Source organism: Manis pentadactyla, chromosome 5 (genome assembly GCF_030020395.1).
Source record: "Manis pentadactyla isolate mManPen7 chromosome 5, mManPen7.hap1, whole genome shotgun sequence".
Taxonomy (NCBI): domain Eukaryota; kingdom Metazoa; phylum Chordata; class Mammalia; order Pholidota; family Manidae; genus Manis; species Manis pentadactyla.
The window spans coordinates 63,614,231-63,627,112 of NC_080023.1; the positions used below are offsets into that span (position 1 = coordinate 63,614,231).

Here is a 12,882-nt window from a genome sequence, read left to right on the forward strand (position 1 = left end):
TGGGCCACCACATATTTTGGCTAGCGTTCATCAGTAATCATTAACATTCACTCCTGTTTCATAAGTATTGATTCTAGTTTCTCTATGGATAACAAAAGAAACTCTAAAAATCCTCTCTTTGCCAAGGAGGAACTTGCATATGTAGTAATAATATAGTAATTGTTCTGTATTATTGAAACATAGTAAAATAGCTCTCAAATCTGGACCTTTTCCTTTAAGTAGTGTTGAGCAGCTAGCATTTTTGTTCAAGATAAGGGTCTTTTTCATTGGAGCCCTAATATAGGAGAGAGAAATGAGTCAATATACCCAGTGCATTCAAGGAAGCTATTGTTTTTTGTCTTGGGCTCACCCTATCCTGAGAAATGTTTCCTTCCCTTTATTACCTTTTCTCATTAGAAACTGAAACATATCTAATCTTCTGTGGGATGAAGAAAACTTGATGGGATCACAGACTCTCAGAGTCAAGACAGAGGCCGAAGTCATCTAACCAAATTATCTCATTTTCCAGATGAGGTAAGAGTCATCCAAGCTGGTTAATAGACTTGCCAAGGTCATGTAAGAGTAAAAAAGCCAGGGTCAAAATGGCTCATACTTCCTATTTCAATGTTCTTTCTGTCACCTGGTCCTAATCTTGGAATAGAAAACGAAAAGGAAGACACACAACCCTATTTAATTAATTAGGTTTGAGAATCTACTCTAGGAAGTGTCTCCATCAGTCCTCTGCCCACTGCCTAGTGATTACAAAAGAGTCAGCAAGAGAGAAGTTCTAAGAAAGCTTAATTCAAAAAATAAACACCAGAGACAATACAGAATGAATTACATATTTCAGGCACCACAGTGCATACATCATTACTACAAGTCAGAGAAGTCATAAAATTGTGTTTGCATTCCATTTCACAGATTACAGGCCTAAGAAAGCTAAGCCCCACAGAATGTCCTTGGCACAGACAGAAGGGAGAGCTAGCCCTCTGACCACCTGCCAGCTGCACCATCTTAAGCAAGCCCCTTAAACTCTCTATACCTGTTTCCTGATCAGTAAATTAGGTGTAATAATAGCACTATCCTCAGAAGATTGTTATAAGGACCAAAACATGAACATATATATATGTAATATGGTTCTGGTACATATATATAATATAATAATATATATGTATATATTATATAATACTTATATATTATACAGTAATAATGTACATCTATATATAATAATTACAATAATATAATTGCTGATACATTATAACATGTTATATGTATTCACAGCGTATGACTTTCAGTGAAACTATACAGGTGTCTGCTATTCCTCTTGTTATATCTGAAAGAGTCTTATTTAACAGAACTCACTTTGGGGAATGAAAGTGTGAAAGGGAGGTCAGAATTAGTACTTATCAGATGGAATCAGGACATTTCCCCTTGGTGCAGCAGTGCACTGGTGGTAAGTCTGAGAGTTATGGAGGAAAAACTAGAGCGTGGTTGCGAAGACATATGAGGGCACAAACTTTGTTGCCTAACATTAATCATCTTAGGCAGTAATATTTCCCAGTGACACCCCCACTTTGCCACTGTCTTGCCAATGGGTTTCAGCCCCTGGCAAATTCACTATGGATTCAGTGTGACCAAGGAAAATGACAGCAAAACATTCTTGGGGTGAAAGGGTTATACTTGCCTTTATTTCCAGGTGGCAGGTCAGTCACTAAAATCCTGTTCACTCAGAACAAGTCTTCATGCAGCAAGCTGGTCTCTGCCTCTGGGCCCCTCTGTCTGCACAGCCATCCCACACAGCTGTCCTCTGGGCCTCTGTCCTCAGCACTGCCACCACTCCAGCTTCTGCTCTGCTCTCCTGCAGCCCTGCCACTGTGTTGTGCCCAGAGCACTGGGCAGAGCTCTTTTTATAGAGTCAACAGCCATGTATTGCCCATAGGTGTGCAGTGACCTACTCAACCACAGCCAGATGAGAATCCTGGCCACAGGAACTCTCATTTTATCCACACTCCACCCCTCCAGGATTCTCTCCTCTCAGTCTATGTGCCTTTAGTCCTCTGCAATGGTCCCTGTGCAAGGTAGCTGGAACATTGTTCTCCAGCCTCTCCAGCAAAAAGTCTTGCAGACACACAGGCTGGTCTCTGACCTCTGCCTCTTTGGTCTTAATGGCTGGAACTGCTGCTCTGGTTTCAGTTGTTGCCATAGCTCCAGTAAGATCCTCTCTGGCTTCCCATCTAATTTCCTTCCATCTACTCCTGCCCATATCAAATCAACCCACATCTGGGTCCTCATAACCCTCATGAGGCCCCTCAAATTCTTCCTGTGAGTAACAGGTCTTATTTCTTTCCAGGTTCTCATTGCTTCAGCTACTGTAAGTGTCACCTCTCATTTTGTAATCGCTGCCTCAAGGCGGGCTGCACTGTCAGGGAAGACAGCTTTCCCATCTCTGATCCTGACAGAACAATTCCATCCACCCCGAAGTCCCACAGACACAGGAGCCAAGCTGATATTGACTCCGAGGGCTTCTGTCTAAACCGGGAGCCCAAATCCACCGGCTCAGCCTGAGTATAGGGGCAGAGCATAGAGTGTTCCATGACCTGGGGAGGGGGCTGCTCCTCTCCTTGGGGAACTTTCAGCTGCTGGGTCTTTATTTTCTTTACAACCACTGGGCGGGCTTTCAATACAGGAGGTGCCAGTGCCTCCGGCACCACCCCTTCATCCTTCCCCAGCTCCTCCATTTCTGGGGCTGATGGCACCTTTCACTCCACTCCCCCAGGTGCCTCCTCTGCTACAGTGCCTCGCAACAATGCCAGCTCAGTCTTCAGAAGATCTCTTACCTTCAGCTCAATGCTTCGCAGCTGACGTTCTGTGCCACCTCTGCCTGTGCTTCCCTCAGGAGTTCATCTTTTTCCTTGATGGCCTCTTCGTCCTTCAGAATACCTGGCAGCACTGCCGTCTTGTCTCCAATGACATCTTGCTGCCAGCGCTCTTGTGCCACCTCCTCTTGCATCAATGCCATCTCCTTCCTTAGGGAATCCACAGAGGTTTGCAGCTCGCGTTCTCATGCCGCCATTTCTTGGGTCTCCTCTATAGACTTTTTTAATACTATGAGAAGCAGCCAACCCACAGTCCCTGCTGCCTCATGGGCACTCTGCTTTTCAAAGGATCTGCTTACTATACCAAGGGCCACCCCTACTGCCTCAGGTGTCACCTCCACTGGCCTCCAGTCCTGGGGTGGGGCCCAGTCCTCTAGGAGGCAAGCCACCTCAGACCACATACCCACTGGGGGATGATCCACTGTCTCCCCATTCACAGAAGCAGCCCGCTGAAGCACCCCTCCCATAAGGGCAGCCTGTCTTTTTCCTTGGTCAACAGTGAACCCTGCCGACTTTCGCCAATTGTCTTGCCAATGGGTTTTATCCCCTGGCAAATTCACTATGGATTCAGTGTGACCAAAGAAAATGACAGCAAAATGTTCCTGGGGTGAAAGGGTTATACCCAACTTTATTTCCAGGTGGCAGGTCAGTCACTAAAATTCCGTTCACTCAGAGCAAGTCTGCATGCAGCAAACAGGTCTCTGCCTCTGGGCCCCTCTGTCCTCATAGCCATCCTCTGGGCCTCTCTGCACAGTCATCCCACACCCTTGTCCTCTGGGCCTCTGTCCTCACGCTGCCACCACTCCAGCCTCTGCTCTGCTCTCCTGCAGCCTTGCAGCCCTGCCACCATATCGCACCCAGAGCACTGGGCAGAGCTCTTTATATAGAGTCAACAGCTATGTAGTGCCCACAGGTGTGCAGTGATCTAGTCAACCAGGGCCAGGTGAGAATCTGGGCCACAGGAACTCTCATTTTATCCACAATACCTTTGCTGATTCTCAGTTTCTTCAGCTAGAAAACAGAATGAATAATATCCACTTTCAGGTTTGGGTGAAGTTTAAGATAACATTTTCATTGGACCTGACATTCTTCATTTTTTCCCTGTATTAGGAGGAGATGTGTTTCTGTTGCAAGTGACAAAATCTTTTTAGCTTAGTTAGACAAGGGAATTTTGTTTGTGCCATGTAACTGAAGGGTGGAAGGCAAGAGGGGCATGGTACAGGCAGTAGTGAAGCACAGTCAGATTGCTCCCACGTGAGGTCAGTTGGAGCCCATGCAGAATGAGATTCAGAACCAGAATCAGAAACAGCTGAGGACAAGAGGTTCTGAAGTGGTGATTAAGGAATGTGTGATCAAGGTGGGTCCCCAGAGAGATGTGTCAAATAACACGTGTCTGCCATTCCCCAGCTGTATACGGGCACTGCAAACACTGGGATCTGATTCTTACCACCAGCAGCTTGTTTTCAATACATACCTTAGGCTAGATGTGCAGTATCCAAATGAACTCCAGATCACCAAAGTAATATGCATTTTCAATTTTCTGCTATACCACACTGACATCATACTGGACTTCATCTTGACTACTCACATGGACTGTTTCACAGTTCTCATTTCCAACTGTTTTTACCTTTCTCAATATTTTCTCTGTGTCTTAATTGACATGAAAATCCATTTTCATGATAAAATCTGTTTGATCTTGCTCCAAAGTTTCATTGACCTAGAAAAATATAGTTTCTCAGAGTTTTCAGGCATGGTTAGGCTATATTCATACAAAAACCTTTGAGTAAGTAGATAAATGCTCAAAAACACATCCAATCACTTGACTATAGCTTAAAAATCACACTATTTCTAAGCATTTATTTTCTTAAAGTTCAGAGTAGGAGACACATGTTCAATATAGCCAGTGTCAAAAATTCTAAGTGTAAATTTCTAAAGATTTAATAAACAATGAGACCTGCATAGAAGCTGAACTTTGACCAACATATTTGAGCCTAATTCCATCAACTCTGCTTCTAACTCACCTTATTCTTCCCTTTCATTCTTAGCACAATTAGAAAAAATTCTCTCCTGTCCTGTACTGGGAAGCTTTGTCTACACTTGAGTCTTTTTCAAATATTTGTTTCTATCTCAAGTGACTTATCAAGAAATGTCTTCTGAACCAAATAAAGTGCTCTCAATGAAAGAGTTTACGTAATTTGTTCCACTTTTCAAAGCATGTTCAAATTAACAGAACAATATAAAATGTTATCTTCCAGACGTTGAATATTATTATTATTAAATTTATTATCATTAGATAGAAACCCAAAATTTTAGGCATTGATCAAAGATGTAGGGATACTTTTGGGGGGCCTCTAAAATCACACCACTGAGTAAGTAGATTCTATCTTAATGTAATTAGACTGGTCCAGAATTTTCCCTTCAGTTCTTCTTTCCTCAGTGCAACGACTTAGCTTCAGAATCTTTTCCTGAGTTTCAGATGATGACATTGTTGGAAAATGGGAGTATTTCTAGTACTGCAGAGATACAGTGATGAGTCTTGTCTTTTCTAGGCATTTCCTGGAACCACAAAGACCAATTCTAAAAATCAGGCAATTTGATGTAATGGTTGTGTGGTTTTAAAAACAATGAATTGACAGTTTTTGCATAAACCAGACTAAGCTGCTATCTTGCCAATGGGTTTCAGGCCCGGGCAAGTTCACTATGGATTCAATGTGACCAAAGAAAATGACAGTAAAACGTTCTTGGGGTGAAAGGGTTATACCTAACTTTATTCCCAGGTGGCAGGCCAGTCACTAAAATCCTATTCAAGAGTGAGTCTGCATGCAGCAAGCCGGTCTCTGCCTCTGGGCCCCTCTGCCCACACAACCATCCTCTGGGCCTCTCTGCACAGTCGTCCCACACAGCTGTCCTCTGGACCTCTGTTCTCAGTGCTGCCACTACTCCAGCCTCTGCTCTCCTGCAGCCTTGCAGCCCTGCCACCATGTCACGCCCAGAGCACTGGGCGGAGCTCTTTTTATAGAGTCAACTGCCATGTATTGCCCACAGGTGTGCAGTGAGCTAGTCAGCCAGGGCCAGGTGAGAATCCGGGCCACAGGAACTCTCATTTTATCCACAGCTGCCTGAGCTACTCCTTCCCTACTTACTTCAATCTTCAGCACTCAGGTTTCTTCCCAGATTTTGAAGCCATTATGCCCAAGGGATTGAAGGTACCCCAGCCCACCTTTTCTGACACCTTTCCCCATTCAACTGTCAGCAGCAAATCTGATTCCCCTATTTGAGGCAGCAGAGGTCACATCCATGGGGAATTGAGAGACAGCAAATCATACTCATAGTTATGAGTATAACTCATACTTTTCTCATCTGAACTTGATGGGCTGGGACATCCCAGCCAAGCATTACTGAGATCCTGCCTATGGAACTGTAGGGGAAACATAAACTAGTAAAGCTCAGCCCCTACTTTTGAGTTGTACTTCATCTCACTGGGCAGTAACTATAATGCCAGGCAAAGTGAAAGAAGAGTTGTGACAGCAGAATCTTGAAAGGAGAACTTGACTATTATTGGGTGGACAAGGGAAAATCTGCTGGGTTTTGAAGATTAAGTAGTGTCTATATTTGCAAATACAAGGGATATTACTTTTCAGGTAGAGGAAAGAGCTAGACAAAGACACGGAGACACGAAAGTGTGATGTATGAAGATGGAGCCCAAAGAATAGGAATGCTTGGAATAGAATGGCAAGTCTACTGCATATCAAGTGCATTGTAGAGCCATAAGATAGGCCTTGTTCTTCTCTGTTCCTTTCCTTCCTAACACTATCACCATTAGTAAATATGTATTTGTTTGTTTATTTGCTTATATTTTCTAATTTCTTTACAAGTTTATGGATTTCTAATATAACATAAGCATGTTCTTTGGAAATATATATAGAAGGACAAACTGTCCTATCACCATGCCAGCCATCTGCCACTGACGCTGTTTTTCATTTCTAGTAAGGATTCTTAGGTTCACAATTATAGAAGGAGACAAATATTTTAACCATCATTTCAAAAATATCAGTTGCATGTCACTCTTGCCGATTTTTCTGTTTTAATATTCAGAACTATTATGTTCTATTATACTATTTGGTCCTGAGAGCACCACTGTTCTTGATGAGCCCCTTTCCTTGGGCTTCTGCTAAGAAAGCCTCCCTCCTTCAGGGCTTTGCAGCCAGTGAGAAGAACCTCCTCAAATTGATTTTGTAAGTTGTTAGTTTTACTAAACTTCCCGCAGGAGAACTCATTGTTGGAGCTTTCCACAGCACAAGGCCACCCAGTCAACCTCTGAGGACACAGCCCCATCCTAAGGAGTCATCTCTTCCAAGCACCATGAACTATCAAGAGCACGGGGACAGTAGTGTCATTTTTCTTTTACTGACCCTTTAAGGCTGATCTTTCTAAAACAATTATGACCATGTCACCCTGACATCTAAGATCATGGCAACTCCTTAACATTTCTCAAGGGCAAGTCCAAAGTGCTTCGCTCAGCATATTGCTCTACATGACTGGACTCCTGGCTTTGCTATCTCCTATAGCTCTCGCTGATCTAACCTCTCTTAGAGCCATAATACAGTTCTTGGAGGATTTATGCAAACCTGTTCTTTCTGATTAGGATTGTCTCTGTTTTATTTCTATTTTCAAATTTCAAAAAGTATGTGGTTTAGAAAGCAAAATAGTTCTATAAGGCTAAGGAAAGATGTTTCCAGGCTCATCCTTTTCATTCTTGACTCCCACTCCCTCAAAACAACAAAAATTTACTTTTTATTATGTCTTCTCTGTATTTCTAAATAACATGCTTATATTGATAGTTCTAAATTTTTTCAGGTGTTGATATTATGTATTGACTTCCAACCATATATAATAAGGATTTAGCTTTTTATACACACACACACATTTCTAGTATCTTGATCTTCCTAATTAGTTATGACATTTGGTTAGCTCGATATTTAGTGTTTATGTTATTCTCACTTTAAATTTTAGTCACAGAAGGTCCATGAGGATACTTTGGTTACAGTTCCTGTCCTATTTTGTTTCCCTGGATTTAATAAGTATCTTTTTTTAATTCATTTTCTTGGTTTTCTATGTACCTAATATTTATTAATCCCCAAACTCCCTAAAAAAAGGGTTCATCTCCAATAATTTCAAACACATCTGAGAATCTATTGCGCAGTTTTCTTTTGTCCTTTGATCCTTCCATTCGTGTTGCAGTCTTGACTGACTGCTGCAGAGCTGTCATTCTGGGACCTTCCTCTATTCATTCCCATGGTGGGGCCACCAGCTACTCCCTCCTTTTGTTGGAACACTTCCTCTAATAGCTTCCTGAAAAGGAAAGGAAATTTAATTGGTGGTACAAGCATAGGGTAATCACTATAAATAGTCCTGCTCAAAAAAGGGGAAAGCAAGATAATACAAAGGAGTCATTGCCCATAGCAATTCTGAAATCCAACAAGGAGAATATTAGAATTTCCTCCATTTGTTTTCAAGGTCTGGGAATTCTTCATGGCTCTCAGCCCTACTGTCTGGGCTGCTGTCCACTCTCTGAGTCATCCTTCTTTTATTACAAAAGGTAGCACTTGTTTGTAGATAAATAACATCTTCAAACTTCTTCCTGCCCAAAGAATTTTGGGAGCCCCATCACCTCTTTTCCTTTTGTCTGTCTCTGTCCCTTTCAGTCCAAGCCAGCAGTGTTTCTGTTGCTATAGCTGCAATATGACTTGAAAGAAATACAGTGCTGTGGGGAAGTTGGGGTTCCTATGGCCAGGATCCTCACTGAACTTAAACCACTTGATGATGTAACTGACCTGTTGCTAGGCTACCGCTTCCACACCTTTAGGCAATAAGCTATTATTGCTCTATATAGAGAGCTCTGCCCAATGCTCTGGGAGGCAGAGATGCTAGTGCTTGACCTACCGCCGGAGAACAAGCCAGGTAATAAACCCTTTCACCCCAAAGAAACGTTCTACTCTCATTTCTTTAGTCACATTGAATCCATAGTGACCTTGCTGAGAGCTGAAACCCATTGGCAAGACAGGTGCTCACATCAGCAGCACATACACTAAAACTGGAACAAGACAGAGAAGATTAGCATGGCCTCTGTGCAAGGATGATATGCAAATTCATGAATTATTCCTATTTTTTGAAAAAAGAAATACATATTTTTAGATACACTGGGTCTTCATCCACATTTAAAACACTTAGAGCCATAATGGTGAAATGGGTGTCCTGTTGTTGATGAAGGTGTCTTTTGGGTCTGACCCAAGGGGAGGGGCTTGTTTTCAGGAGGACCACGTGATTGGAGGGCTGGAACTTTCAGTCCTTCCCCTCCCTAGGGGAGGGGAGAGAGGCCGGAGATTGAATCAGCCAGATGTCAATGACTTAGTCAACAATGATTATGTAGTGAAGCCTCCATAAAAAGCAAGTTAACAGATTTTTTTTCTCCTTTTCAGAGAGCTTTCATATTTGAAGAACCACAGTGTTTCCACGTGCCCCCAAATTGGGCCCTAAGGACATAAATTCCTTTGTTCAGTATCTCACTCTATGTTGCTGTTGATTCATATCCTTTATCATACCCTTTAACAGAGTGGGAAATGTAAACAAGTGTTTCCATGAGTTCTGTGAGCTGCTCTAATAAATTAATCAAACCGAAGAAGGAGGTCATTGGAACCTCCAATCTAATCTACAGCCAGCCAGTCAGAAGCATAGGTAACAGCCTGGGGCTTGTGACTGGAATCTGAATTGAGGGTGTGGGCAGTCTTGTTGGACTGAGCTCTCAACCTGTGGAATCTGATTTTATCTCCTTCCAGGTGGGTGCTGTCAGAATTGAGTTGAATTCTCAGACACCCTGCTGGTGTCCAAGAATTGTTTGGTGTTGTGTGGTGGAAAAGCCCCCTACATTGGAATTAGGTCCTGGGAATCTATTTAATAGTTTTCTCAAAAACTTTGTAGGACTGCTGGGAAATTCACTGGGATCTACACCATTAGACAAATGCCACACTTATCAATCTCCTTTAGGTAAGCTTTCCTCTATAATAAACTGCTACTGAGAAGGCTGAGCTAAGCTTCCCACAGGCCCCATTATTTGAGAAGATTTCTGAGATGCATCTCTAATCTCTTTTTGTGGACTGAATAATAACCTGGTCCTTTGACTGTTGTGATGTCTAAACAAAATGTTTTAGAGTCTTCTTCGGCTTTATCTCTAGACCATTTTTCTGACAGTACACAGAAGCCATTTCTTAATTTCAGCATTTTTCGTTCTCTGTAGAGGAGGAGAATTTTCATAACCATCAAATTCTGGCTGCTTTTGTTTACCAGTCCTTCCCTGAAGTGATCTCTCTCTTGCATTTTATCATAAGCAGACAGAAGAAACTAGACAGCATATTCAACACTCTTGTTGGAAGTCTCTTTAGTGGGATTACCAAATCCATAGGCACTTCTCCTGCTTTCTATGTAAGAGCAGATGAGAGATTGCTAACATTTCTTCCAGTACATAAAATGATTCTTGCAGTTTCCAATAATATGTTTCTTTCTTTTTAGCCCTCATAGGCAGTGCCCTCAAGGTCCAGATTTCCATTGTCAGTTTGTTAAAGGCAATTTAGGCTGCCTTTAAAATGCTCCTCTGTATCTGTCCAGCCTCCTCCCACTGTCTGGTCCCAGTGCAGCTCGGAAATTTTTTAGTATTTGTTACAAAGGCACCTCACTGCTAGTGCCAACATATATATTAGTTATGTATTACTATGTAACAAATTACCCCAAACTTAGTGGACTAATATAGCAAATATTATGGCACAGTTTCTGTGTGTCAGGAATCCAGGTGAAGCTTAGCTGGGTCCTCTGACTCAGTGTCTCTCACAAGGCTCCTATTAAGGTGTCAGAGAGATTGCAAACATCTCAAGACTTGAATAGGGATGAGTCCTCTTCCCAATTCATATATATGGTTGTTGGCAGGATTCAGTCTGTTAGGCAGAAAGACAGACATGAGAGGGATGGAACAAGGGTGGGGCCAACCAAGAACTCAGGGAGTTGATCAGATAAAGCCAGAGAGCCAGTGATAACTCAGAGTTAGTTAAATGAAGCCACAGGAACAAGGAGTGACTTGAAAGGCAAAGACATTCCCCAGATAAGAAACTTCAGAGCACAGGCACTCTGCAAATGACAAAAATTCCCCAGAAGAAAAATGTCAGAGTGCAGCCCATGCCTTAACTCTGCCAATCAGATCAAGTCCCCAAGGCCAAAGAAGGCCAGTCAAGGACTTCTTTGCCCTGCCAAAATCCCATGTCTCACAACAGGCAGTTGGGCCATATGACACTAGGTTAGAGGCCCACTCTGTTTCAGAGCATAATTAAACTTGCTTTACTTTCTTGACTTTGAGGTCATGTTTCATTCTATCTGAATCTGACTTCCCTGTGACTCCAAACCAAGTGACACCCCAACAAGTTCCTGGCAGGCTGTTAGACTGAGAGCCTCGGTTCCTCACTGGCTGCTGGCCAGAAAACACCCAGCTTCTTGCCACGTAGGCCTCTCCATTGAGCAGCTTACAACATGGAAGTTTGCTTTATCAGAGCAAGCAAATGAAAAGAGCCAGGGAGAGGAGTGAAAGCAAGACAGAAGTCACCATCATTAAAACCCAGTCTTGAAAGAGACATCCCATCACTTTTTCCATATTCTATTAATTATAAGCAAGCCTCTCCAGCCCACACTGAAGGGAAGGGGATTACACACAGGCATGAATAAAAAGAGGCAGGGAACATTGGAACCCATTTCAGAAACTGCTGAACTATAACTTCATAAAGATGCATTATTGGGTAGTTATTATTTTAAAAATTAATATTTGTTCAAAGTTCATTATGTGACACTCACTATTCTAAGTATTTTGTATACCCTCATTTGATTTTCATAACAACCCTGTGAGCAAAGTACTATTATCACCCTTATTTTACATATGAGGAATCTCAGAATTTGAGCTGAAGTTATTTAAATTTAAGAGTTTAAATAATTTGCCTAGGATTTGCAAAAAGAAATTAAGTCAATATTTAAACCCAGACAATATGGTTCTAAAGCCTCTTAAACCACAATTTGCACCTTCTTATAAAAAATGAAGGACTCTAGGGAAGAATAGATTTGTAATTGGATCCAGACATTGTGGAATGTCCATTAAGTAAAAAAATTTAGAGCAGTTTTCCTTTCTCTGAAGTTTTCATGGTGGTGTTATGAAAGAAAGAGGATGATAAAGATCCCTACATTAACTTTAAGTTTTTGTAAATATTGTTTTCATAGGGAAACTTATGATTGGACAGATTTGAGTGATTTGCTCTAGACACTAGATTATATGCTGCTTTTTAAATATTATATCATATTTTCCCATATCATTAATCATTTTTGAAAAATATGACAATGTCTACTTTTTGAGCTTTAACTCAGTATTCATATCACAGTGCTTCATTGACTATGGCATTTTAAAAGCTAATTTATTTTTTACTTTTTTGAAATCAGAAAGCCACAGAGCCGTTCTGAGAGTGCTTGGAACATCTGTCCTTCAAAGTCACAGTGTGTTGCTCTGTGAAATTCTGAAAGAAAAATAATTGCTAGAACACATTGCTAGAACACAACACAGAGTGTCAGGCAATATGGAAACTAGACATTCTTCTTTCCCATATGCTTTGAATTTACCATTGAAATGGAGGACTTATTATAAAATTAGGGGAACATAGCAACAGTTCACATGTAGCATTATTTGAGGAATTTGTTAGATACAGACTGGATTTTTATAGCAGTGATTTCCATTTTCAAATTATTATACCATAATGTTAAAGGATTAAGAAGAAACCAAGTACTTGGAAAATTAACATTACTAGCACAATATTTTAATGATGTATCCATGTTCTGGCACAGATTCATAGTTTCTTTTTTATTATTCAATGGTATTTAATTAGATATATAAAGCACAATTTGAAAATACCTAATGCCACTGAACTAACATTTAAAAAGTTTTTTTTTA

At 41.4% G+C, this 12,882-nt stretch overlaps 1 non-coding gene across 1 annotated transcript; it reads left to right on the forward strand.

Annotated features, from left to right (window-relative positions):
- The first annotated feature begins 8,919 nt into the window (after positions 1 to 8,919).
- Positions 8,920 to 9,026, forward strand: LOC118918234 (U6 spliceosomal RNA). The gene has a single exon (XR_005027060.1). It is a non-coding gene; the product is annotated as a U6 spliceosomal RNA (small nuclear RNA).
- The last annotated feature ends 3,856 nt before the right edge of the window (positions 9,027 to 12,882 follow it).